General features: G+C 37.1%; 1 long non-coding RNA gene across 10 annotated transcripts; it reads right to left on the reverse strand.

Annotated features, from left to right (window-relative positions):
- Positions 1-10,595: 10,595 nt before the first annotated feature.
- LOC122156771 lies at positions 10,596-24,309 on the reverse strand. 10 transcript variants are annotated; one of them, XR_006167641.1, is made up of 7 exons: positions 24,269-24,309; positions 23,436-23,562; positions 21,251-22,076; positions 20,715-20,880; positions 18,381-20,157; positions 16,176-16,291; positions 14,122-14,214 (listed from the first exon to the last, which is right to left on the reverse strand). It is a non-coding gene; the product is annotated as an uncharacterized LOC122156771 (long non-coding RNA). The 10 variants fall into 10 exon arrangements; XR_006167640.1 differs by having other exon boundaries at positions 15,913-16,291; XR_006167639.1 differs by lacking the exon at positions 14,122-14,214 and having other exon boundaries at positions 14,541-16,291; positions 18,381-19,426; positions 20,066-20,157.
- Positions 24,310-26,940: the final 2,631 nt, after the last annotated feature.

Raw genomic sequence — 26,940 nt, forward strand, 5'->3', positions numbered from 1 at the left:
GTGCATTTGTAGTTATTTTATTTACATACATACTTTTACTCAAGTATTTTACCCATTGCATCAAGAGTGGATTGCTTTCTAAGTTTGATGGATGGGCAAATAGATGTATTTGAGTTCAGGACTCAATAACTTCACTACTATGTTTTTTTTGTTTGTTTGTTTGTTTGTTTTCTGCAAAGGCATAATGAATATTGGTTGTGCTTCCATCCTGGAAAATATTAAAGCAGCAACGACTCCAAGTCAAAGATATCTAATAGTCCTTCATGAAAAATAAATTAATCAATGGAACATGTCCAAATGTGTTGTTAGCTCTAGCTCTGGGAAATGGCTTTTACAGTAGTTGGAAACAAACACATATATCAGTGAAGGGTGAAGACTCAGTATGAATTTCTTTAGGTACTGTTACCCTGAGGGGTTGCTTTAAAAGGCTGTTTTTTATTGTCAAATTTTTGGTCTGTCATTTTTTTTTTTAATTTTTGTTCTACATTTTGGCACCTTTTCTTTCTTGTCTTGTCATCCTAAAATAATGATGCTTTTTCTGAGTTTTCCACAGAAGTGAGAGCAGCAAGCAGACATCATGTTAAACTGCAGTATGAAGTACCTGTTGTGTTGTGTGGATGTGGCTGTAGGGCCCAGAGAGTCTTTGGACTAAAGAGACAACTAATTAACGTGCACAGTGAGTTCCAGCTCTCCTGCCTTAGAGCTATATACTTTTTAGAGGAAAACAGTGCACTTGCTAAAAACAATCTAATTCTGCTTTACTGGCGGCTGTGACATACTGAAACGAAACCTGGAGGGTGAATGGAATGAATTAGCACCTGTTTGTTCCTTAGATCATCCTCATGAGTTTGGATGAATTGGTAGGTTTGAAGAATAACAGGGAATATTATCCTTTCAGTCTTTCAGCTGAGTATCTATTGTGCTGGCAAATTAAAGGGTTGAGCTCATTTTCTCAGGGATATTCAGGTTTCACACAGTCCTCATGGAGACTTCTGCGGCTATCTTATTTGTGCTGTGTTTGGTCCAAACAAATTTAGAGACTGAGGAATAAATTCAGAGGTCCATCTGAGCCAAAGGAGTGATTCATCATGAGGTGTGAAATGTTCATGTATGCCACAGAATCACAGAACCACAGAATGGTTGAAGTTGGAAGTGATCTGGTCTAACCTGAGCTCCAGCAGGGACATGAAAGTAGAGTGCCCAGGTCCACATCCAGGTGACTTTGGAAGATATCCAAGGAGACTCCACCACCTCTGGGCAACCTGTGCCAGTGCTATCAACCACAGAGCACAGAAGTGCTTCCTGATGCTTAGATGAAAGTTTCTGTTCCAGTTTGTGCCTATTGCCTCTTGCCTTGACACTGGGTACCACCACTGCAGAGAGCCTTGCACTTTGCCTTCAAATGTTGACAGACATTGATGAAATGCCCCTGAGCCTCTTCTTTCCAAGGCTGAACATTCCCAGTCTCACATGACAGGTGCTCCAGGATCTTGGTGGCCCTCTGCTGGAATCCCTTCAGTACGCTCACATCATTTTTGCACTGGACGACCCAGAACACAATTCTCTGGTACACCACAGAATCCTGTGTCCTATAAGCAGAAGAACAGCAAAGTTACTTGAACATTTACACTTTCTGAAGCAAATACAAAAATCCACTAATGCAATGGAAAAAAAATACCAAAGCCTCAACCCCCAAAGTCTCAGTCTTACAAAAGCCCACAACAAAATGACAAAAATGCAAAACAGTGATACTCAGAAAAATAATTCTTAAATGTAATTAGGAGATTCAGTGTTCTCCACTTGTTTCTTCTAAAAAAATGCAAAACAACAGGATGCTGTCTCAGCTCTGTGGGAACACATTAAACAAGCAAGTGAAACCAGAGGCAGGGGATGGGCTGGTGTCATTTTCTGTGTTCAACATGTGACCCACAGGCAGTGCTGAGAGCCTTCCCTGTGCAAGGAGAGAAGCAGAGGAGGAGCAGGGCTGGTTGCCTTTGATCCTGTTCACTGGGTCTCTGTTGTAATCTCAGCCTCTCCAAGGCCAGACATGCTAATGTCCAACATTAAGGAGTAATGTTTTCAGCACAGTGAATGCAAACATTTGATGTTATCTGACATGTGTCATGCTTCTCACAAAACAATGCAGATCTGAAAGACTTAAAAAGGCTTTATTTTTTATTTATTTCATAAATATTCATGAGAAAGAAGCATTGTTAACTGCTGATATTTTATTTATCCATTTTAATCAGCCCTGTATTTTAAAACTTAAACCATTTTGACTCTACTTAATATTATACAGTTATTGAAATAAAGTAAAAAATGTACTTGAAAACAAACTAGCCCACAGCTTTGGGCCCTAAGTTGCTTTAATCTTTTTTTTCTTCTTCCTTACAAAATCAGATGACAAATATGAACTTGATAACTGCTACTTTAGCTGTCAGATTTCTTTTAAGTTTCATTCAGCATTATCAGTGTTTCATCACCCTTGTCTGTGATTAAGAGAGATACCAGCTCTCTCATAACTCAAAAACAGGTCCTTCTGCTTCACAGTAGTTAATACCTTTTTTTTTCTCCCGTAACTAAAATCTATTTTCTCTGTTAAACTTAAAGTTGTAGACTGTACATAGACTTACACAGAGGCTCTATAGAGACTGCCTCGAAAGCTAAGGTGAGAGATAGGAATCTGTAGAATGCTAACTGTACTTGAATACTCGGTTTGCAGCTGGTATAAGGGAATGTAAACAGGCAGTCTTCTGGCAGAAACCAAATATCCTTAGAGGGCTGCAGTCATAGTGTGGTGATGAGATGCTTTTTCCTTGGTGCTATTATGCTCAAAATTCAGGTTTTCTCCTTTAAAAATACATCTTATGAATATTTAATATAAACTTTACAAGTAATACCATGTTTCTAATATCTGGTAGGAGAAACTGTAGCAAGATTTACCGAAGACTTGGATAAAATGGAGTCAGTGTGATTGGAGTAAAGGAGGAGAAAGGGTCACCCTTTCCTGAATACCACTTTTTTTGGAAGGTGCTCTCATAGTTTTGCTGCTTTTTTCTAAATGAAGTAAAAAAGTGGAAATAAAGTAGCAGGATAGAAGCAGATATTAAAAATAAATTGTTGTTTTACTGTTCTATACACCTGCATTAGAGTATTTTGTAGTGCTTATTACTGTAATGTTGCAGTAAATTTAGGTCTGCTCTGTGGGGGCGTTTAATGCATTTCAGTTGAGTCTTCTGTTCTTTTTCCTTTTCCCATTAGAGATCCAGTGCTCAAGATAAATCCCTTCGTTTTGTTTCCTAGCCAGGTCTTCTTACTCAAGCTGTTTTAAGTGGGAAAGCTTTCTTGAAACTTTGTATCTATTCTGATGGTGGTTAGATATCTGAGAAAGCTGACTGCATCACTAAACTCTTCTGACTCCACATATTTTTTTCTCTCTTGTCTTCATGCCCCCTCTGTGAACTGCCTGGCTGCAGCATTCCCAAGCATGTCCCAGGTGACTTGTAAGAGATTTCATGTTGAAACATTAAGAAAAAACCCCAGAAAATTAGAGCACAATGAAGCACAAATCTCAAGTGTTTTCTGTTGCAACATTACTAAGAGGCAGTATTCAGTAGTCAGCAGAAGCCTCTCAAATTTCTGGAGCAGTAGCTTTCCGTAAAACTGGAATAATGAGAAAAAAAATCCACATTAATTCTGCCTGATCTACCTAAGCAAGTTGTTCCAATTGCTCTAATACAAATTTTGTGCATAGAATGCAGGAAATTCACTCCAGAACTGTGCTACTGTAGTACCTAGTAAGACTGTAGGAGAAGGCTCATTGCCCAACTGACATTAAAGTGCAGTGCTTTTACAAATCTCATGAGGCAACTGCTCCTAATCCCTAATTATTTCTGTGGATTACCTTGTTACAAGACTATGCTTTCTCAGTAGTGCATGTTTCTGCTTACTCCAGTATTGCAGTCTTTCATCTAATCTCTCAGCATTCATGAGTCAGGAGTGCGCACTTGTAGCCCAGAAGGCCAAATATATCCTGTGCTACATGAAAAGAGGAGTGGCCAGCAGGGAGAAGGGAGGTGATTGTCCCCCCTCTACTTGGCTTTTGTCAAGCGCAATCTAGAGTGCTGTGTCCAGGCCTGGAGCCAGTGCAAGAAGGACTCAGAGTCCAGAGGAGAACCACTAAGATGATCAGAGGGCTGGAGAACTTCTCCTATGAAGAAAGGCTGGGGGGATCTCCAAGCTTGTTTAGCTTGGAGAAGGCTCCGGGGGGACCTCACTGTGGCCTTTGAAAACTTTAAGGGAGCGTATAAACAGGAGGGGAACAGATGTTTACAAGTGTGGATTGTGATAGGACAATGGGGAATGATTTAAAACTAAGAAAGGGGAGGTTCTATCTAAAGAATGATCTAATGATGTGTAAAATATAGATGTGTTTGCTTACACTCTTTTCTTCAGCCATTTATTTCAGCCTTCTTCTTAGGTCAACATTTTTTAACCTCTGTCTGAGACCCACAGACAAGAGTAATTTCTAGATCTGACAGACATCATCAGCTTCATCCGTTTAGTTTTGTTTTAAGGACCCTTACTACAGACAAATCTACAAGGATATGCTTGTGAAACCCTAGTGTTCCACTGTTGATATGAGATTAAAAAGCCTGAAAATTCAGGGTGACATTCAGTACTCTGAATGACATGGGTTCCAGTATAATCCAGTCACCAGACTTGATATCTGAGGTCTTCAGTTCAATCCAGAGGTGCAAGAACTTTAGTGTTTTTCGACAGAGAAGCTGGCAGTGGAAAATGAGACAGAGGAAAACAGTGTGTTTGAGCAGGATACATGCAGCTCCAATAATTACCTTCCTGAAATCATACAAAAACTGATTTTCTGATCTGTAAATAATGAATAAGTATACTAAATATCTTTCAAAAGTGCCTTATAGTAAGATCTTGTATTTCTCAAACAAGCTCTGGCTCTTACTTTTACCAGGAATCTTCGTATACAAAAAGCAGAAAACACTCCTGGAACTTCTAGAGAATAAAACTTGTCAGCAGTATTTAGTTTTTACAAGACACTAGAGATAAACTATGGGAATTTGTTGCCGTTCTAAACAACACATTAAGTCTGAGTATCTCAATTTCAGTCCACTAGAGGTCTGTGAAATCATTTATCAGAAACATTTTTAATCTTTTTTTGCAGCAACCTTGCTGACTCTGATACAGTCAAAATGAAATAAGCTTTTGATCTAGTTCCTATTGTTCTCATTCAAAGAGAAGTCTACAGTCCTATAGAGAACTTTTTAATAGACACAGCATTTGGCAGTCCAGGAAACAAGCCTGCCTACTTCTTTATTCTTAAATTTGCATTGGGAATTGCTCTAAGTACTACTGAACTAATATTTTTTATGTTGGGGAAAAAAAAAAAGCTTTTCTTACAAATTGTTATTTTTTTAATAGGAAGAGAGTACCATGTGGAAAAGAGAGTTCATTAGCATGAAATGCCCACTATATCATAGTTCTTCATTGTGTTAAATTTACATATGAGGAAAAAGAGCCAAGATTCATGGCCTCACATGGCTAATGAGACCTTCCAGAGTACTGGAAGGACACAGGTGTCTATCTATTAGCATGTAGCGCTGACTCTTTGACTTGCTTTCAAATTGCTTGTTAAGTTTCAAGGCTTTAGTTTCCAAATATGCCTGGGGTAATAGCTTTACGATCCTTATTTTCTTCTATACTAACCCATTTCCTTTAATTTCTATCCTAATTACAGTTAGATTAGAGCATATTTTATCCTTAATTTTATTCTGTATTTGTAGTCTCTGCAACTTGGCACATAAAAACAGCTAAAATAATGTTCTAAAAAGCATTAGTATATTTGCAGTTTTCATAAAAAAGACACTGTGTGGTGTTAACATTCAAGAGCAGGAGCACAGCATTACAAATCATAAGATAATTGCAGCTATTCAGAGAGATTCAGGTAGGCTCCATACATCCTAATCTTTAATCCCAGTTGCTGTAGTTCAAAGACAGTGATTGTTGAAGGCATAGGCAGCAGTAAAAATGATGATATTCAAGAAAGTCTGAATTAATTTGAATGTATTATTTTCATCTTCACTCAGGATTAAATGTTTTACTTGGTTTCTGTTAATTCTTTGTATTCGGTTTATATTCAGCATTTGGTTCATTTGTGCATCACTAAATAGTTCCACTGCACGATGATTTTTATGTGCCTTGAAAATATAATTAATGTAAAGCTGAATATCATTGATAAATGGAGGCTACTTATCAGTATTTAGCATATAGGGAAATGCAAAAGGGAATAATGTAATTTGTCTGAAGCAATTAGTTGTCTGAATTAGAGATAAAGGATTAAGGATGAGACATTTAAAGAACCAAACAGTGAATAAATATATTGAATGTTCAAAAGTACAGACGTAACACTTTTAATTTGGAAGTGCCTTGTAAAATGATGGATGTCCTTATGCTTTGTATGGACAGACACAGAGTAGACAGCCCTAAATGATGCCTAGGTGTGATATGCATAATTGCCTTGGAAATTAGTAGACAGGAAACACTGTGATGTGTTAAAGTCTTTAAACAATGATCATTTCAGCGTGTGTTTGCACTAATGTCTTTGAGTGGAGACCCCCAGCATTGTAATGTTGGAAAACCAATATCTGAAGAGTAGATTCAATTACAGAACAAGTATCTGCACTGAAACAAGAATTCAACTCATTTTCCTTATTTGCATGAAAACGTGGGTATAGCCATCATCACTACTATCATGAATAAGTTGTGATATGGTAATAAATAAAACTGTGTTTGAAATAATTGTTCATGAAAGTTTTTTTGTAGAATAGAACATAGAAGATATCAGGATGGCTTTGTAAATTTGTTTCATGGGCAATTTCACAGCCTTTCTCTCCAGTTGAGAATTTGATAATTGATATTGATTGTTTCTAAAGTGAGTGCAGGAATGTGTGTAATGGTATCGCTATGGTCTATTTGCTTTACATGCATTGTAGCTGAGAAAATAAATAAGAGTCTCCATGTTAACAATTATGTCACAGAGAAGATAACTTTTGCATTTCTGGACCACGAGAGTATAATATTTAGAAGGGATGAATCCTTGGTGCAGCACATGCTTATTCCCGCTTGAATGTCTGCCTTCAGAGCCAGAGTGCAAGACCTCAGACTGAGCTGTTCTAATCCTTGATTACGGAAGATGAAAAACCAAACTGTAATGTCCCTGAAGCTGTCTCTAGATTTCAACTCCTTTTTTTTAACAGGTAATAAGCACACAATGCTTAGTGCAGACCTACTGTATTGCATGCTGTCTGATGAAGGATAATGTGTCTGTTTTGGCTGGCTGCTATGGCTATCAACCTGATCAAGAGGAAAAAAATCTGAACAAAGACTTATTTTCTTCTGTCTGCAACATGCAGTCTGAGGAGGTCAACAGAAAGATCGTAGATGTCTTCATGCTACTCTATTCTCCTGTGCAGTGCAAGGATTTAATAACTGGGAAGAAAGAGCAGACACGTGCATCCAGCAATACTCCGTGGCTTGTATGTAGAAGCTATGGTAAAAATTAGCTGAGTGCTGTTCTTGTGGAAATGGTGGGCGGGACTCCAGACCAGTAATATGTATTTATCACACTGCATGTGAAAATGTAGCTTGTTGGCTACAGCTGATTTATTTTGTGTTAGTGACATTGCTCCTAATTTTATCAGGTGGGAAATTGGGAAGAGACTTTGATGAACTTTCTTTCAGCATTTTCTGAAGAGTTGTTTCTAGCTTTTTATCTCTGGTCAGTTTGACTCTTTTAACTTGATGTTTCAGAGGACGGAAAGCATTTCCACAAAGAAGTATGTTCTATGCAAAGCAATTCTTTCTGACTCTTCTTTGAAACACTAAACTGACATGATGCATTTTAAAAATTGTACCAGAAGCAGATTACACCAAACATAGTAGTGTAATTCTCCGGGTTCTTTCAACCACCCTTGGCTTTTCTATATCCACCTCTTTCTAGAAAATGAACACATTACATTACTCTAATTGAATATCTGAACAAATTTCTGTTCTTATTCATACTAAGTTCCCAATAGTCTACCTCAAGGTGTGTCCTCAAAGAAACACCTTTTTAACAAAAGCATGTAGCAGCTTACTATTGTATTGATCCCTCAAGAGGAATTTAACTTTTAATTAAGTGAAGCAGAGTATTTACTGTTCCTATATAGCTGATTAATCAGGGCTTTGCTAGTTGTATAGAGGAAAGAGACTAAATTAAATACACCTTTAATGAGTTGATAGGGAATTGACCTCTGCTGTCATCTGGAGGGCAATATGTAAACACAATCACTGAGGGGATTGTTCCAGAGAGGTTAGATAATATCCCTTTAAAGACACCTTAAGCAGAGACAGATTGGTGTTAAGAAATGTAACCCACATGACTGAATGAGGTTCATGGAAATTGTTGAAGTTACCTCTAGATTATTAAAGATCACATTTGATGAAGCATCCAGTACAGCACAGTTTAGCCCTTAAGAAAGCCCTAACTGATGTTCAGGTCCCCTGATGCTAAAGTCCTTTGTAAAATATATGGTTTATCTAAGTATCACTTATTTTCCTCAATATCTGTGTTAAGAGTTCAGGCAATGAAAGATGGTCACTTTGTAGAAATATCAGTAAGAGATATGTAGTCTGCACTGCAGTGAAATCAGTAGCAAAAACAGTAGTTATTTCTGTAGAAATGAAATTTCACCCAAGACCTTCATACTCCATCTCCACTGCAATATAATCTTTGTGTCTGTGTTTCATTCAGAGAACTAACAACCAATTGCTTTGTCATTAAAGTCTTTTTAGTGGTATAAACAGATCTGTGTCTTAACAAGTAAGTGGCTGGAGAAAAAAAGTGGCTGTATTAGGGTTCTGGTAACTTAAAGACAGGAAGTCAGGAAGTTTCTTGGCCTATCATTCCTCTAGAAAAAAAAAAAAAAAAAAAAAAAAAAAAAGTACTTTGCTGGATGGCTGTTACACATTCTAAATGAATGAGATACAATATTTTACGATGGGGTTTATATTGATAAAAACATTTCAGAAGTATTTCACTTCTCACAAACAGAACAAATACGAGTTTTATTTTATGAGAAAAAGTTTTGATGGCATTTTTCTTGAATTAGGAAAATATCGTGTTAAAGCAATATTAATAAATGCTTCCTCAACCACTCAATCAGTGGAAGAAATATTACTTCAACCTTTACATTATCTTCTTTCCTCTGGACATTTTGATTAAATGGGCATGTGGTCTTTATTCTCAGGACAGCAAAATTAACCTCAGTGATTAAAGGGTGACTCTGCCCTCCTTTCTACCTTAGGCGCCACTCTAGTGACACAACTAGAAAGTAATTATCTTGACTCTATGAAAAGGAAGTTAATGAATTGGAAAGTATTATTGGAACATAGCCTTTACTAACTAACATACACATTTACCTACAAAATAATGTCCTTGGAAAACCTGCTGTAATAATGGCAGAGTTTCAAAGGGAATCCCCTTAGATATTTTCTAACCTTTTTTTTATGTATGCAATGGTACACTGACCTGCAGATATGGAGTCATGAAATCATAAAAAGTAAAATTCCAGAGAAAACTTTCAAGAAGCCTTGTAGGACTGAAAGTCAAATTAGTTTATGAAAGAGCTTATGCTTGATACATAGTGACTGGTCTGTAGTGCTTCGACTGCCTATTTAACTTTCAGGGTGATAATCAAGCCCTTCAGATTCCCACTTCTTTTGAGCAAAATGCTCATAACTATTCACATAAATAAGCTTCTAGAGAAAATAAAACCAAGGGACTTTAAAAATTGCAACAGATATTTACAGGGAATTCACAAAGATAATAAATAAGTAGGTTTCATACAGATATAGCTAAGTAGCTATGTGGGAAAGGATTTGCTCTCCTTTGTTTTCTGCTAAGAAATGCATGTTGGATGGAGGTGGAGATGAATGGCTCAGAATTTTTATAAATTGTGGGAAGAAGTCATGGTCTTCCTTTAGAACACCAAAACATATTCTGCAGCTGCAGAATATGAACCTGAATACAGCTACCTCTGTACCCCAACCTCAGCATTCCCAGTGTGTAGGGAAGAGGAGAATGCTACTCTGTTGCTTCTTCTTCCAGACACTGAGTTCCCAGAAACTGTGCCAGAATGTAGTCAACTAGCAAAGCCTGCCTGATTTACACCTACAACCAGAAATGAGTAGCTTATTTTTACCTTCTGAAAGAAGGGGAGAAATCTTCTGAAAGTCCCCACCAATTTAGGTTATCACAATGCAAACAAACAACTTAGATAACCTTGTCTTGCATTCTTTTCTATGAATGGTTAGATCAGATGATTTGGCTCCCTTCCAACATAGACTGTCATGATTTTCTGATTCTACTTCTTAAAAAAGATGATGTTGCTCTTTCCACTTCTTGATGGGAAGTGCTGTGAAATTTGTCTTCCTGGGTACAGGCATACAGTTGGGTTTGTTGTATCATCAGTTTGCATTTGTAAGTCCCTGATTTGTGAGCTGGATAACTTGAGACAGCAGGGTCAGGTTGTTAGCTAAGTTTTATTTGAAGTCTCTTTCACACATAGATTATTATAGCAGATGTGTTCATCTTCTCTTTGGCATGAGGTTTAAACTATACTGTTGCAAGTTCTGCAGGTTCAAGCACAGATGGTAATATAAAAACCTACGCTGGGAGATGCCCATAAACCAGGATATTGCTGAGACCTGAGCTCAGAGATTCTTGTTCTGATCATATTTGTTCATGTGAAGGTACCAGTGCACCTGGAGTCTCTGTGCCTAACTCTGAAGAGGAGTGGTCATTTCTATGACCACTTCAAAGAATGAGTTTTTTACTCCAGTGCTTCTGATATGCTTGTTGTCTGTCTAGTATGGTCAGGCCTGTCCTTTGGATGGAAGGAGACAAAATCTTACCCCTCATTCTATAAGAGAAGATGACTGTATTGACTTGACACGCAGGGTAACTCTGAGAATTTAAGTATTTCTGGGTAAAAAGAGGATATTTTTGTGCTTTATTTCTTTTCCTTTCATTCTCAACAGGTATGAGCATAATTTAATCTGAAAAAAAAAAAAAGCCACACTGTGAGCAAATACTTTGAGCCATTATTACTGTATTATAATGGATACACCTCAAGCAAAAGCAGAATTTCTGAGGTTGTTTTAATGACTGCATCTTGCCAGCAGATTGGTTTGTATTTTGTGAGCTGTTTTCCCACTTTAGTTCCTTCTGTTCACAGATATTCATAAATAACAACTTAGGGTGTGATTTATTGCTCCAAAGTATTGTCTTTACCACATCAATTAAATAAATACACATCAAACATAATGATAATTGTCTGATGCTCCTCTGGGTTCACTCCCTGGCCTTCTGTTCTGTGTAGTTCATATAATTCGTATCTGTAGATTATGATGATAAACAATCAGGATTGTGGAAGAGATATATTTTGCTTAACATCAACATATTTCAGCCTCTATTAGTGACAGTGTTTTGCTGAAGAGAACTGAATGTCCATAAACCACCTGTCCTTTAGGGGCATTTGGGTTTAGCATTTGAAACTCTTAGCTCAGTAACTACTTTTAAGAAGTAAAATTACTTTTACTTTGATTAATACATTATATAATAAAGACATTGTTTTTCATTTTCATAGAAGAAAGTAGGTATTTATCTCTCTTTTTGTTTCTTACACAAAGGGTAGATGAAAATGAGAGGAGATGTTCGTATGCTTTTCAGTCAATCTCTATTAATAGGAAAATACATTTATTTTCACATATTTCCTATTACCAAGAACTAATAACAAAAATTCTAATTAGTGTTATGCATGGCTCTTTTGAACGAATCTGCACTCTACACATTTTTAATTAATCCCTATCGTTCATATTTCTAATTAAAGTGCAATAATACTTTGAGAAGTTGCTGCTTAAAATGGCTGGGAGGGGACAATGTCAATAATTGTTTTCTATTTCTTAGCGTCATAATGAATTCTATTTAAAATGTATCAGGAAAATTAATTTTTAAAATATACAGCTATGCAAATTTAATCAGATTTGGAATTCAACAGGGGAATATTTTCTAATTTTCAGCATACTATCTATAATAAATTTTTTGTAAGGAGATTTTATGAACAAATTCATTGATGCCACATAAGCCAGAAAATAATCTGTGCCTTTTACATTCGTGTGCTATTTGTTGTGATTAGAAAGGGGCAATTTTTTTTTTCATATGCATTCATAGATGTTAAAATGCAGTTCATAAACACACACAAAAAGCATGAAAAATAAATCATGCATTAGGCAGGATGTACTTACGTGCTCCTGTTCTTGTATAGACCTTTGTTTGGCTCATGTTCCCCTTGTAATCCATTACAAAGTGCATACCTTTTCCGCAGAACTGCTGTATAGGCAATCATTCCTGATCCCATGTCATGTAATTGATTATTCTTGGCTATATATGCGTGCTCCTCCCTGCTGAACTATATTATTATTCCTTTTCCAGTCTGGTTTGCCTATTTGTCAAGATTGTATTGCATTCTAATGCTGCTATCTAATGTAGTAGCAGTGTATAGGGTGATATCACCTGCTGGTTCAGTGAAAATAATCTCTCTTCTACCATTTAGATCTCTAATAAGTATATTAATTAATACTAGACCAAGGGAAGAACTCTTCAAAACCACTCATTCTGTATTGTTCTGATCATGAACCAGTGATATTCTCTATCATCTAAGATTTTTACAAGCATTTTTGCCATTTGCAAGTTATTTTGTAATAGTTTTATCTGTATCTTACTTCCATATCCTATTTATAATAATGTCAAGTAAAAAAATCTCAAAATCTTACTCTATTTGGAAAAGAGAGGAAATTAACTATTGAGAAGTAGTTAACCTCACCAGCTTACTGGAAAAAACTGATTTAAGAGGTTTTATCTCTGTTAGACCAATATGCACTTTTCCTCCTCTATTTTTCACTTCAGGGCTCTTTCAGCTGCCTGGACATTACAATGGTTGATGGCTTCTCAGCTCCCACCCCACAATTCTGTTTAGAGATAAGTCTGTATCATCAGGTATCTCGCTTACCCTCTTTAAGCTCCCTAAAACAACTGATAATGCATCTGAGACTGCCTGACTCCATTCTTTCAGATTGTGAAGTCAAATTCATCAGGTTTTGCCATTCAAAAACATTTAACTTATATAAGTATCTTGAAGCCTGTTGTTTCTTTACTTTTTTTGTCCCTACTACCTCTCTCCCCTCCCCTCAGATAATACAAGGAAATGTATAAATGATAAGAGCTAAAAGAAGACCAGACATTCCACATACAAATAATTCTGTGAAACTTAAATCTTTTAGCCTCTACTAAATATATTGTTAATAGAGCCCCTACTAGGCTATATTAATGATTTAATTTCCAGATATAAAAAATGAGGCAAAATAGCTGTGAAATGAAAAACTCTCCTGTGAAATTGTTTCATTTCACACTCAAGAATACATTCATCTTATCATGACAAGAGGTCAGAAAATCTAAGCTGAAATACTGTTTTAGTGTTGATAAGGTTCAACTTTATCCCATTAATCCATTTCCAGTTATCTTGTAGATAGAAGGTATTACACTGCAGCCTCAAAGATGGATGGAAAGCAATATCATCGCCATACACTTGCCAACAAAATACCTTAAGAGGCACTGTAGAAACGCTAAGGATTACCACTGTATTTTAAGTATGGGACCTTGTCAAAGGTTTGTGGGCTGGTTTGTCCCGGTTCGGTGACTAGTGGGGCAGAGGGATCTGTGGATCCACGCCTCTGGAAACAGGGGACCTCAAAATAATTGAAAACAGTGGCAATGATCTGAGGTGAAACAAATTTACTAAATATAGCATCAGAATGCAAGATAATGCAAGATAATGGAAGTTAATAAATCAAAATATAATGAGAGAGAGAGTGTGTCTGAAAAGTGGATAGGCCTCACCTCAGTGCTGAGGTGAGATGTGCAGTCCAGCTGAGCTAATGAAGAAAAGCAGGTGGAGAAGTGCAGATGAAGAAGCGCAGGCAAAGAAGAGAACATCAGGTGACCTTATCAGGAGTTATATCTCCTCACTGATCGCAAAGCCCCCTGGGGAATGTAGTTCTTCTCCTCTGGACAGGCACCTGGAACTTGACCATCAACAGTCAAACCCCCAGTGCATTACATGATGTTATGATGTGTAATACCCATAACCAAAAATCATAAAACCACGACAGACCTAGGGAAACCAGTGGTGTTTGAGAGGGCTAACAGCATACAGACTACTGTGGTTGCTGAGAGCTTAGTTACCTAAAATGAATCCTGTTTGAGAGAAGATTTCAGGATCAGGACATGTATTGTGACCTTCAGAATCAGCATTATTTGTGCAAAAACTTTGTTATTCTTACAGCATCATATTCCAATCTCAGAAACTTTTTAGACAACATCAAAAAAACTCATTTACAATGCTGGTATATAATAACCACTTCAGGAATATTTAATTGAAATGGTAAGCATGAAACATCTGCAGTTGTCAACATAACTTTATATACCTTATTAGCCCACAGCTTATGTTGTAAAACAACAGATTGCAGAACTTTTTTCCCTCTTGGAAAACTTCTCTACAAACATGAACTTTCTCTTTGCCACCTCAACTCTTTTCTCAGCCTTTTTTCCCAACTGCAAGATGCTTATGCAGCTGCAGTATCAGCTGGCATCCTTTGATCTGGTGACCAATATGACCAGAACTGGACAGGTCTCAGGTGTTCATTTTTCTCTCCATCAACACTTGTTCAACCACAACCATAGGGTACATGGACTTTTGCCCAGCCTACAGACCAAACACGTACATCAGTGACATGGGTGGGTGCTGAGATAAGCTGTGGTGTAAAGCTGATGGTACTGAGGTTCACCTGTGAATGGAAAAGCCTTGTGAGCTTTCCTTCTCACACAATTAATTGTTGGAATTGTGTTCTATCTTCTTTATAAGTGGTACAGAATTACATCAGAAGATTAAACTGTTGAGTTTGGCTTCTCTGATATTTAAGCTACTGGTTATTTCTATACATGCATTAAAACAGATATCCCTGTAAGGCTACCCATAAGAATAACAGTTTAGGAGAAAAATCTCCATTCTATTTGTTGAATAAAATAATTATTTCAGTGTTGATATTTTTTTTAGCTCTTTTTCCTTTTTTAGACCCATCTGTTTATTAATCTAAAGGAATATAGAGATTTATCTTATTACTGACACGCTGATTTTGGTGTGTCTAGAAGCAACATTTGAGTGACATAATTAAACTTGGTGCTGAGACTGTTTTAATTACATTAATTTTAATTATATACAGTACATTTTAATTACGTAGACTGAGACAGGCAAATTTCCATCTATTAAGATGGTCTGCAACTCACTTACATAATGGGACCCTATTTCTGTTTGTTAGTGTTACTTTTCTTGATGGCTTCATTATTGGTGGAAGGTGATTTTTTTTTAATCCCGCTTTAATTTGTATTTTTAACAGGCACATTTGAAATCCACCTGGCAATATTCCTTGCCCTGCACTGGAAGGATGCATTTTAAACCAAATATTCAAACTAGAGGAAAACAAAGGAAGCTCTCTGTGTGTTACCCAGTTCCTCTGTCAGACATGACTTCCAAGGGCTGAACTGGGAAACCACTTTGAGTGTTTTTGAAACACCTGAGGAAAAATTATGTGTAATGTATGAATATTGCCCTATCTCTATGTTCACCACCAAAACTTCATGGCTATGCTCAAATGTGTTTTGAGAGGGAATGCATATTTACTATTAAAGATAGAATTCCCAAGCAGGGCTTTAATCTCTGATACCTTTCTTAGATCTTGTTTTTATGTCCCTGATGTGGCCAAGGGCACATGTATCTTCTATCTGGAACATGGTAGTTTCTCTCCAGTCCTTGCAATGTTTCTATTCATGGTGTGCTGCTTGGACCATGGCTGCACTCTTGACATGTCCTGTCCTGTCCTTTGAAACGCAGGTTTCTCCTACCAAGTCTAAGGCTACTGATGACAGTACTGGACTCAGAATCAAGAGTCTTATTCACAGAAGTCTCTCCATATATTTTTGGTCTTACTTGGACATTGTACTGGAACTGATATAGTGTGTCCAGATCTGGAGAAGCATGCAGAGTTGTTTGAGTGGGTCCAGAGGAGGAACTGTGAAGATGATCACAGGGCTGGAGCACCTCTCCTATGAAAAAAAGCTGATGGAGTTGGTCTTGTTTAGCTTGGAGAGGAGAAGGCTCCAAAAGACCTCACTGCAGCCTTCAAGTGATTAAAGGGAGCTTATAAACAGGAGAGAGAAAGACATTTTACAGGGGAAGACAGAGGTAGTACAAAGGGTAATAGTTTTAAACTAAAAAAAGGGAAGATTTATACTGGACATTAGAAGATGATTTACTCAGAGGGTGGTGAGGCAGTGGCAAAGGCTGCTCAGAGAAGTTGTAGCTGACCCATCCCTGAGAGCACTCAAGGCCAGGCTGGATGGAGTCCTGTGCAGCCTCATCTAGTGGGTAGCAGCCTGCCCATGGCAGGGAGTAGAAATTGGATGGGCTTTAAGGGCTCTTCCAACCTAAGCCATTTTGTGATTCTATGATTATTAGGATACAGTAACTCTGTTTCTTTGCATTTTGTAGTCTGCTTTGGATATAGATAGTGTTTAATTCTTGAAAACACTTACTAACACTGTAAGAAGCTGATACATTCACAGCTATCATTTACTTCTACTGTCTTTGTTTCCTAAACTGCAGTCTGACATTGAACTAACTCACTAAGCTTAGCCTTGACAACTGTCTCTCAAAGACCAATACTGCTTTACTGAACTTCCTTCACTGTAGGATTTTGGAAATTTTTGTATTCTTTTATTTTGGAAGACTTAAATTCTCAAGTGAGAATAATAAGTAAAACAAGCAATGAATTATAACTTTGAGAAGAAAAACAATCTCTTAACTAAATGAATGTCTAGATCTGGAGGGTTATATTTCGATGCCTGTAACTAGTAGTCTAGAATTCGGACCATAAGTGTACATTCAAGTATACCAGAGTGAATTAGGAGTTTATGTTTGGTCTTCAAAAAGGAACACAGCACTTAGTGAAGTTTTATGCAGTCAGATGAATGAATCCATCTCATCTCATTAAGTACCTCAATATATCATACTGTCCTCTTTTAACTGCTTCCAGGTGGACATATTCCCTTCCCAGTTCAGATGACTGCTTCCTGTGTATATATCTGACCTAAACCATTTTTGCAGAATGGGTAGGACAGTAATACCACAGATAAATCAGTGTGTATGAGGGAAAGGGGCAAGATTTTCAGTATAGAGATAGTTTGCAGTATGGAGATGATTTGCAGCTGAAGATAGCAAACTTTAGCCTTCAAGCAGAAACAGATAATTTAGCTTAGTCTTTAAATTCTCAGAATACTAAACTGTACAAAGTTATACACCGAAACATAAAAACTGGTCAGATGTTTTCTACTGAGATTTCAGTTCTTTCCCTCTCAGGGAAATCTTGATTTTGGTATTTCAAAATATTTAGTAATTAATTTAAAATGTAATTAAAACACAGATTTAACAAGGAAACATGTGGTAGGTCTGATCCAGTATGGAGCAAAATAAATCTTTTCAGTGAAATGAAATAAAATATTTAAACTCAAATTGGTTTAAGAAAATATTCATAGGCAATTTTCCCTAGTTCATTGCCAATCCAGTAGTAGTCTGGGTTCCTTTCTACCTTATCAGCCATGCTCCCTGAAGCACTTTATTCCGCATTATGCAGTGTGGTTTTGCTCCAACCAAACTTTGCACTGTGAATCATAAGAAACATATCATTTCAGGAGAGATGATTTCTATGTCAAGCTTGGCCCAGATAGAAAAGAGGCCTCATAGGACAGAATATCCGCATATGGGAGAGCCCAGTGAATATTGTCCTTTTTCCAATTTAAAAGTTTCTTCTGGAACTTCCACTCTGTAAAGTGTATTTGTACTCCAGAATATTGTCATAATTTGGTAGAGTCAAATGGTTGACGTGACAGAACTGTCTTTGCAAAAGAATTAATTGTGAATTATTGGAAAAAAACTGAAAAAAAAATCACATTTAACTTCTTAGTTATTCCTTTGGCTCTTACACTGAACACTGCAACTGCAGAGAACAGTTCCAACAGCATTGCAAGTGCTTTTTCTTCTTTTTGCCACGATCATTAATTAACAGTACTAATGCTGAATTTCATCTTCTAATTTTATCATTAAGTCATTCAATACCAAGCTTTAACTTTGACTAACCTGAGTCAATCTTTGCAATGGATTGGCTTTGGTTAGATGTCAAGTTCCTACCCAGCTGCTTGTTAACTCAGCAGGATGGAATGCGGTAGGGGGAGAAAGCAGGGAAAAAAACATAAGCAAAAAAGACAGGGAAATCAATTACCAGTTACCATGGTGGTGAAACAGTTTTGACTTCTGGAAAATAAGTTTCATATTTTTGCAATTATTTAAAATACTGACACTTTCTGCTGTATCCAGCATGGGGTAGCCCTGTTCTCTTTTCACAACGGCTTCCCTGTTAAGCCACTCTGCCACCAACACCTTGGCAGGTACATCAGCAGCAAAGGCTGTCACTTAAAGCACAGTATCATTTTCGTATCACTTATTAATGAGTGCACAGTTCAGTGAATACATCTGGTAAAAGTCAGTATGGATTCAGCTGATATTCACTACTTCTTGCACCTGTTCCTACATTTCCTTCCTCAAGTAGTTACTTGTGTGCAGAAGGACTCTTTCCCACAGTGGTCAGGTATATGGGTCGCCCTTAAACAGGAATCCATTGAGACCTCAAGGAAATATGAGAAGGAAGTATGAATATACTTGCAAGGCATGACCTCACTTCTGCTTCGTGGCAAATAAAGGTATTTCACACTCGTGTTCATTTGTAAGTTGCATTTTAATAGTCAGATGCACTCTGCATCAGAAGATTGTGCTAGTCCATGCAGAAAAATTTAGTATGATAATCAAAAAGAATATGGATTTTTATAAAATTAAACCATTTTACAGTCCTGTGAATTTAAACTTAGAAGGTGGAGTGTAGACATTTAAGTACACGTAATCAATGTGCTACAATAAAACTCTCTATAATGTGCTTCATACAGGCTGTGCCCTTGAATGCAGCATTACAGCTCTGTCCTGAGTCTCACATGATGCTTCTTTGCTCAATGATGTTGAACGTACTTCACAAAGCAGTAAAAATCAGAAGGAATCCTTTTTGTTGACCCTCAATAGGTTCTGGTGACTTGAGAAGAAGAAAAATGTATGCAAAACATCTCATAGAGAAAATGCTACATAAAGAGAAAGGAAAAATTGCAATGAAAACGAAGAGGACTGGGTGGACTCAAGACCAAAGAGCACAGAAAGAATGGAATATAGAAAATAGAGACATCAGAGGCAAGAAGAATAAAATAACTTTATTTAAGAGGAAAGAGTTCTTGTCCTTAACAAACTGAATGTTATGTTTTCAGTGTCTCCATTTTTCTGAGACTGGTGTAAAGGTGTTTAGGTACACAAGTTTCAAAACATAATTACATTGCGAGGCCTGGTTATACTCTTAAAGAACCTTGATCAAGGGTCAAAACTGTTGTTACAGAGGAATTAAATTTTTTGTCCCTTATTTTCTTAATGTTTCAATTGATACTACAGTAATGATAGTTTGAATGAAGACAAAACCACTCGTCCATTACCTGTAGTCCTCAAGAGGGAGAGGGACTCTGAAACAAGTGCTTATATCAACATAAGAGCTAATGAAGGGTAACACTTCATACTGCTTGCCTCTTTCTGAATACTTATTTCCATAATGTTTTCCCCAAATTATGTCTATGTATTTCTCACTCTAGAAATCCATTCTAGCTTGTTTTCAGGATGGAGGTTATGAGATTTATTGTGGCAGGATCTAAACTGTTGCTCTCAGCAGGATGACTTACCACTACAGGAATGACGTTGGAAAGATTTTGTTTTCACCTTGACTTTGTTTTTTCTTCTTCCAAATGGATTTTGCTCTTGCCTGTGCTATAGCCTAAATGGGAAGCAAGCACAGAGAGAAGTCATTTTGCAGCACTGTGAATTTTTTTTTTTTTTTTTTTTTCTGCATTTGCTTATACCATTTACAAGACTGATAGCTCTGATCACAGAAGAGCTCTGAACTCTAAGCAATCAAATCTGCAAGTTCCATTTTACAATCTCAATTAGAACACAGTATTACCAATGAATTAAAGAATAAATAGAGATGTGCTGACTTATTTGGAAAATTAATGGTGTTGGCTGTAAAGGAGAGTGGACAGAGCAGATGTTTGATGTTTGCCCTTGCATAACTAAACCACTGAAACTGGGATTAGATTTGAGAGCAGGTATAATGTCTGAAACAAAAACATTTTCTGGTAGACTGGCTCACATCAGTCATATTCCACCATTCACACTGTTTCCAGCCACAGCAGTGCAGCAGTATTTTTCCAGGTGGGAGATGCCTGAGCTGATTATTTTGGAAAACAAGTTGCCGGAGGATATTTTGTCACTGCTTGCATTAAAAAAAAAACAACTTCACGTATGATTTATGCCACAAAAAAAGACACTCACCCAAGCATAAATGAATATAAATAAAGGAAACAATTCTCTTTAGCAACATATTTTTTGGCAATATCAAAATAGTCATGTATTTCTGACAGAGGTCCAAACCATCAAATGCTCAGGCTATGCTTTGATTAGTCCCAGTGGAAATTAGCTCAGTAAGACTTGACAAAACCTAGGAAAGAAGTGATTATCCAATGAAGCACAAGAAATTAAAAAACAAATAAGTTTTTAATTAGGATAAAAGATATTTTACATATATTTCTTCAAAAGAATCAGAATCAAAAACATCTCACTGTGCTCCCAAACAGCCTAAAGGGCGAAGATAATCAAGTTGTAGGAGACCTGAAATAAAGTTCCAGATCTAGCAGATATTTGATTATAGAGGGTGAAACATCTCTGATTTTCACACGTCCTAGGAAGTGCCTATAGCTAGTCATTCTGTAGTCCAGGGCTGATTTTCAGTTGGTGGAAGCCTTCAGATGTAGGAGATTTGGAATAAGCCCACCATGGCACCAAGCTGCTAATTGCAGCTACATGCTTACCTGAGCCATAAGCTGGTGAAGCTCAAGTCTGGTCACTAATAAGTGAAAGCAGGCAGTGACCATATACTCCCCACATTTTGAAGGTGCCTGGACTCCAGGGATTTTAAGGTGTCCCTCCATCAGTTTACTGTGGAGAAGAGCAAGCTTTGCCTTGCAGGTAAATGTCATGGATGCACTTCAAAGAAAGTAGAATCAAGATGACAGAATATCCTGAGTTGGAAAGGTCCCCTAAGGATCATCAAGTCCAAGTCCTTAGGTGTAGAGTTTATTCACTATGCATACAGATTACAAAACAGTGAAGGTGACACTGGAAATAAACCAGTCTGTGAGGTGATATCAAGGAACACAGCATGATTTTATGCACTCAGTTTAAAAAAATCCTCCCTCCTATATCCCAGTGCTCTACAAATAATCATTATATCCCCAAACAACCATTCTTTTAAATAAAAAGGTGGTTGTTCCTCTTAGTAGCTGATAGAGCTGTTTAGAAACACCAGTTTTCTTTCTTCCTTTCTTTTTTAACACTCATTAAGTGAATAATACTGACATTGATTAGAAAACTGTTCCAGCAAGATTGCATAATCAAATCTATGCATCCTGAGTAAAGAGTACAGTTTTCAATAGCCAGTAGACCTGGCATTCATATACACACACGATCCTTTTCCCAAAACAAATTAAAAAAGTACTTAAAATTGCAGTTTTAAACTAGACCTATCCATTATGACATGGTGCTGCACTGTCCTGCCATACTGCAAGGATTAAGCGTGGACTCCATCCTTGGCTGGAGTGCTGTATGATGTCTCATGAGAAACGTAGTCTGAGAGATCTGATCAATACAAGAAAAGAAAAAAATGTGAGCATTTAAGCACTATCTGTGCTGATATACTACAGCAGCATTTTCCACTACAAATCATAGGGGTATGGATTATTTTTCTAGTTACTGATGAGCATATTTTTCCCAGCAAAAACACATTTTGCTGTCAAATTCTAGTTTCAAGCAAATAAATTTCTTCAGCTGTTGCTCCATGTCATTGCTGTTTAGCAAAACTCTTTGTTAGTTGTCCAATGCTCTACATATCTGTGTTACACTGATTTCAAATAAGAGCTAAATGTTTCTCCTGGACAGAGATGTGCAACCAAAAAAAAAAAGTTAATCAAATGTAGGAGAATAGATTGGAGGAAAACAGAGTGGGCGAATCAGCCACACATAATTGAATTCTACTTTAAAGTTTGCTAGGGCTGCTGACAGTGGTGTCCCCATTTTCCTTCAGCCGTGGCTCAGCAGACTCTTAGTTCTTCAGTACCACAGACACCTTTTATAAGAACCACACTGAATTTAGGATGTTTAAAGTAACTTCTCAGTGTATAAAGAAACTTCCTAATGGGTTTCAAAGGGATACTGAGTTTATTTTATTTTGAAAAAAGACATTTCAAAAATAGAAGTAAGTTATGAACATGTCATCTGAAAATTATGGGGCTTTCTTGCTCATAAAACAAAGAAGCATTGTTTCCATGCCCTGAATTTAAAGTAAGACATCTGTCTATAGTGCCTTGAGTACAGGCTGCGAATAAAAGAAGATAATTTTCCTCAGTGCAAATATTTAATAAACAGAACTGCTAATGGAGATCCTGCAGAAATCATGAGCAGTGAACTGAACACAAATCAATACTTGGAAAACATTAGGTGAAAAAACACCAGCACCACTTACCAGCAGGCAGGTGCTCTAATCACATGGGGATAGGGGCTGTCACACCAGCTGGGGGCTCCTGCTGCTGCCAGCACCCACCCATCCCTACTCAACCAGCACCACTTCAGCCATCAGATTCATTTTTGCCCATTGTTAGTGCTGCAGAAATAAAATAGGTGGTCCCTCAGAATGCTGGATTAATAAAACTGGTAACTTTGGAAGCCTCAAAGTACCTTTTTTATACAGATTTTCAGTGGCCAATATTGTACAGCAGAGTGTATATTTTAGCTCTCCCTCATCTCCTTCTTACTAGCAAAGATAGCTTTTCCTGGTCAGATAGTTTATTTTCTTAGCTAGATACAAACCTTCTCTAAACTTCTGATTAGAAGCCATTGCAACTTAGAACTGCAAAAAAATCATTGCATCAGATCTATCCCACAAACAGCACAGGGGCCAACTGATGATGAAACACAGTACAGAGCTTTCAACACCCTGACCTTCATGTAAGATCTTGTTTACTCCTGCTCTGCTGTGTTGCCGTGATCACTCCTGTTGTTTTCCACACCAGGAGGGGAGAGCAGCAAGGTGTTTTCTGCTTCCATACCCACATAGCTCTGCATTTAACTGGGGATAAAAAACATACATTAAATCATGATGGGATGCTTTTTTTTTTTTTTTTTTTTTTTAAAAAAAAAAAAAAAAGTGCATAAAGTAACAGTGCTTTCATAATATCTACATCTGCTTTTATTTGGCCTGTTTATATGAAAGGGTGTGAGGAGAAGGATCAGCTGCGATTACCAGTCACAAAGTTACCTGTCTTCAGTGAGATGAAGACACTGCTCTTTTTCTACATGTCCATTGGCATTTGTTAACACAAACAGTCTTCTTCCTGCTTTATGAGGATACATTGCCTGATCTTTTGGTTAAAAGAGTAACACAGGTACTTACCCTGTGCTCCCTGCCTGAATGTTCACTGCTGATGTACTCCTTAGCCCTGTACTAGCAAATTCCTAAATGCATGCAGCCAGTGAGATGATTACGGTAAGGCTGCACAACGACAGGCTCTAAAGAAGAGTTCCTGTGATTGAAGCCATGTGCCAAAAACACACACAGTAGCCCAATCATTCTTCTGTGAGCAAAAAGAGGTATAACAATTATGATACATAGATACCAACAAGGTTAAAATGCAGTTACAATCCTAACAGGATTCAGAAAAAACAAAAAACAAACTGTATAATCAAAGAATTTTAGGATGTTACAATCACAAAATAAACAAGAGAGTTAGGCAAAGCAGACTATGATAACAAAAGAGAATAAATAGAAAGCTTACCCCTATCCTGGGCTCACTCACAAAACACCAGCAAAGGCAATCTCCAGAACAGATCCTTCCCCAGTGGTAGCCAGCTCTTAAATAGGTCTAGGAGGGGTGGATTCTGGCTCCACCCTTCTGGCAGCACAGGTGAATTGCCTCTGGCTGACTCATGGCTCGCCTCAAGTGATCAATCAGAGGTTCAGGCCATGACTCAGCAGTTTCCATACACAAACAAACAAAAAAACCAACCAAAAACCCCAACATATCTCAGAAACTGGAGGAGTTCATCATCATTTGTTTTAAATATTTGCATTAAAAAAAAAATCTTTTGAAGAGAGGCTGAAACATTGTTCTGTTGACAACCATGACCCATTTTTTGTAGTTTTTCTTGCTTCTTGGCTAAAAATTGCATAGGAGGAAGTAGTGAAGATACAGCATATTTTCAATTAAAGTGAACTGAAGCATGGGTTAAAAACACAGAACTTAAAAGATCTTTGGAAAATATTTTGTCAGCATTTTCTTATTTGAGAGAGCTTCTCAAAGATGGAGGCAAACTTCTAACACAGTGATGTTTTAGTATTCTTACCTATGTTTCATCAATTTTCATGTGATTTTATCATATTTATAGTTCTCAACATCAAATTCATCCAGAACTAGGTGGTGCACTGCCATGAAGACAATAAAATCCATAGCTTTTTAAAGCAGCTAAAGTGGTTAAAAGGTTTCTGAATACCTTTACGCAGATTCCTCACTCAGCCATTTTGCATTTTATGGGGCTTTGAATATTATGGGTAAGTCATCTTAGTAGCACTTCTTATATTCATGTAGAATAGAAGGTAACAACCTGTCACTTTGTAGAGCATTTAAAAGTAAAAGGAATGACATTGACCTGACACAGGTACATCTTCTTATTTATACAGGCAGCTTATTTAAATCACACTGTTTTCATCAAGTCTTTGCCACTAAAACTGATCAAAAGCCCTGGACATAAGCAGTGAAAACTGATGGGGAAGAACTCCATTACAAACATTTTAGAACTGAAAAATTCTAAAACTGTTGCTAAATTAGAAAGACAAAAATATTGCAGAAAGGGAAAAAAGTCCCACTTCAATTTGGAATAACAAATTTCATAAGAAATTATAATAGCAAAGCATGGCTGCAGGGAACAGGAATGTACCTCAAATGAGGTAATTGTTCAGGGATACAATTTCTAGGGAGATTTTGATTAATTAACATACTTGGAGGAAAGAGAAGTATTACTTGATTTATTAAGTATTAATTCAGTGACCTCTCCCCATTCATTTCTATCAAACATCTGCAACGGTTATGTTATCTTGGTTTCTCATTCCTGATTATCTCGTTTAATTATCTTTGATATTATTGTGCTATTGAACTCCTATGTCACTTACTCTGTAACTATCTATGATTTAGGGTTGTTGGTTTTTTTTTAATAGTTTCTCAAAATGAGCTATTTTTGAAGAGATCTATCCATTTGACCAGTTCCCAGCAATACTACTTGCTTACTGTGGTAGATGGTCTGTGCTCTGGTAGCGTTTTCAACCTGATGTCACCTATTCTAACGCTGTGTAATGCCAAAATGAAACAGTTATAGTCCGGATTTCTATTCCTAAGACTGAAATGTGCTATTGATTCTTTTAGAGTTAAGTATCTAAATGTTATCCAAATAGTATAAAATACCTAAAGATGCTGTCAGTCCATCAGTTTTTCTTAAATCATCTCCACTTGCCCAGGAGAAGGAAAGAAAGCAGAAAAAAGAGAAAGGGAAGTTTGCTGAATCTTCATATGAAAGTACAGAGGAAAAAGAATCAGTGATCATATTCCACATTATCTGATGTGTTACCTTCTTAGCTTAACTCTTTGAAGAGTTAAGAAGAGGATTTTTTTTGTTGTTCATTTGTTTTCCTGTTTAAATCTTTCAGAATATTTTCTATCAGCTGTGACAACCACTGTATCCCAAATCCATTGGTATCCCGTTAGGGGGAATGGTGGACACAGAAGGAAAAAAGAGAGAGAGCCATCTCTGAATGTTGCTACTTATATGAGAGGTTTGAATCAATAGTTTTTTGCACAAAACTTGCCAAGTTAATTATGCTTTGCATGTGAATTGTACATAGAATCTCTGAGAATCCATGTGTGGATTCTGAACCTGAACACAACAGGAATGATCTCTCAATCTTTTGTCAGAGCATGAAGTATGACTATGTGGTGAATGTTTGGACCATTTGTGTGACCACTTGCAAAGAGCCCATACTTCTAACTTTAATGTGAAGGAAGCAAAATTTTTGAACATCCAAGCCCCTGTTGGGACAGTGGGCAAAGTTGTCCCTTGTAGCTTTCACCCTCTATTTCATACTGTTTTTCCACCTATTTCAATCAAGGTAAGAGACAAGATGCTCTCATTCCTTCCAGCTTTTTGAGCACTCCCTTTGAAATTAAGGGATTCTAGAAACAAGTTATAGTCTTAGAAAGATGCATTTTGTCATTGGCACCATGAAGGCATATAATAAAGGAATGTTACAAATTTTCTGACTTCAGTTAATCAAGACAGGTAAACATTATGTGGTGCTACTTACTGGGACTTTGGCTCCACTGCATACCGTTAGAAGTACTTTCATTGGACTCTATCTGCACGTTTTTCCAAGCAAGGTGTTCTGTTATGCTTTGAAACA

This window comes from Centrocercus urophasianus, unplaced genomic scaffold (genome assembly GCF_019232065.1).
Source record: "Centrocercus urophasianus isolate 14NV4802_14NV808 unplaced genomic scaffold, USGS_Curo_1.0 seq_13, whole genome shotgun sequence".
Lineage (NCBI taxonomy): Eukaryota > Metazoa > Chordata > Aves > Galliformes > Phasianidae > Centrocercus > Centrocercus urophasianus.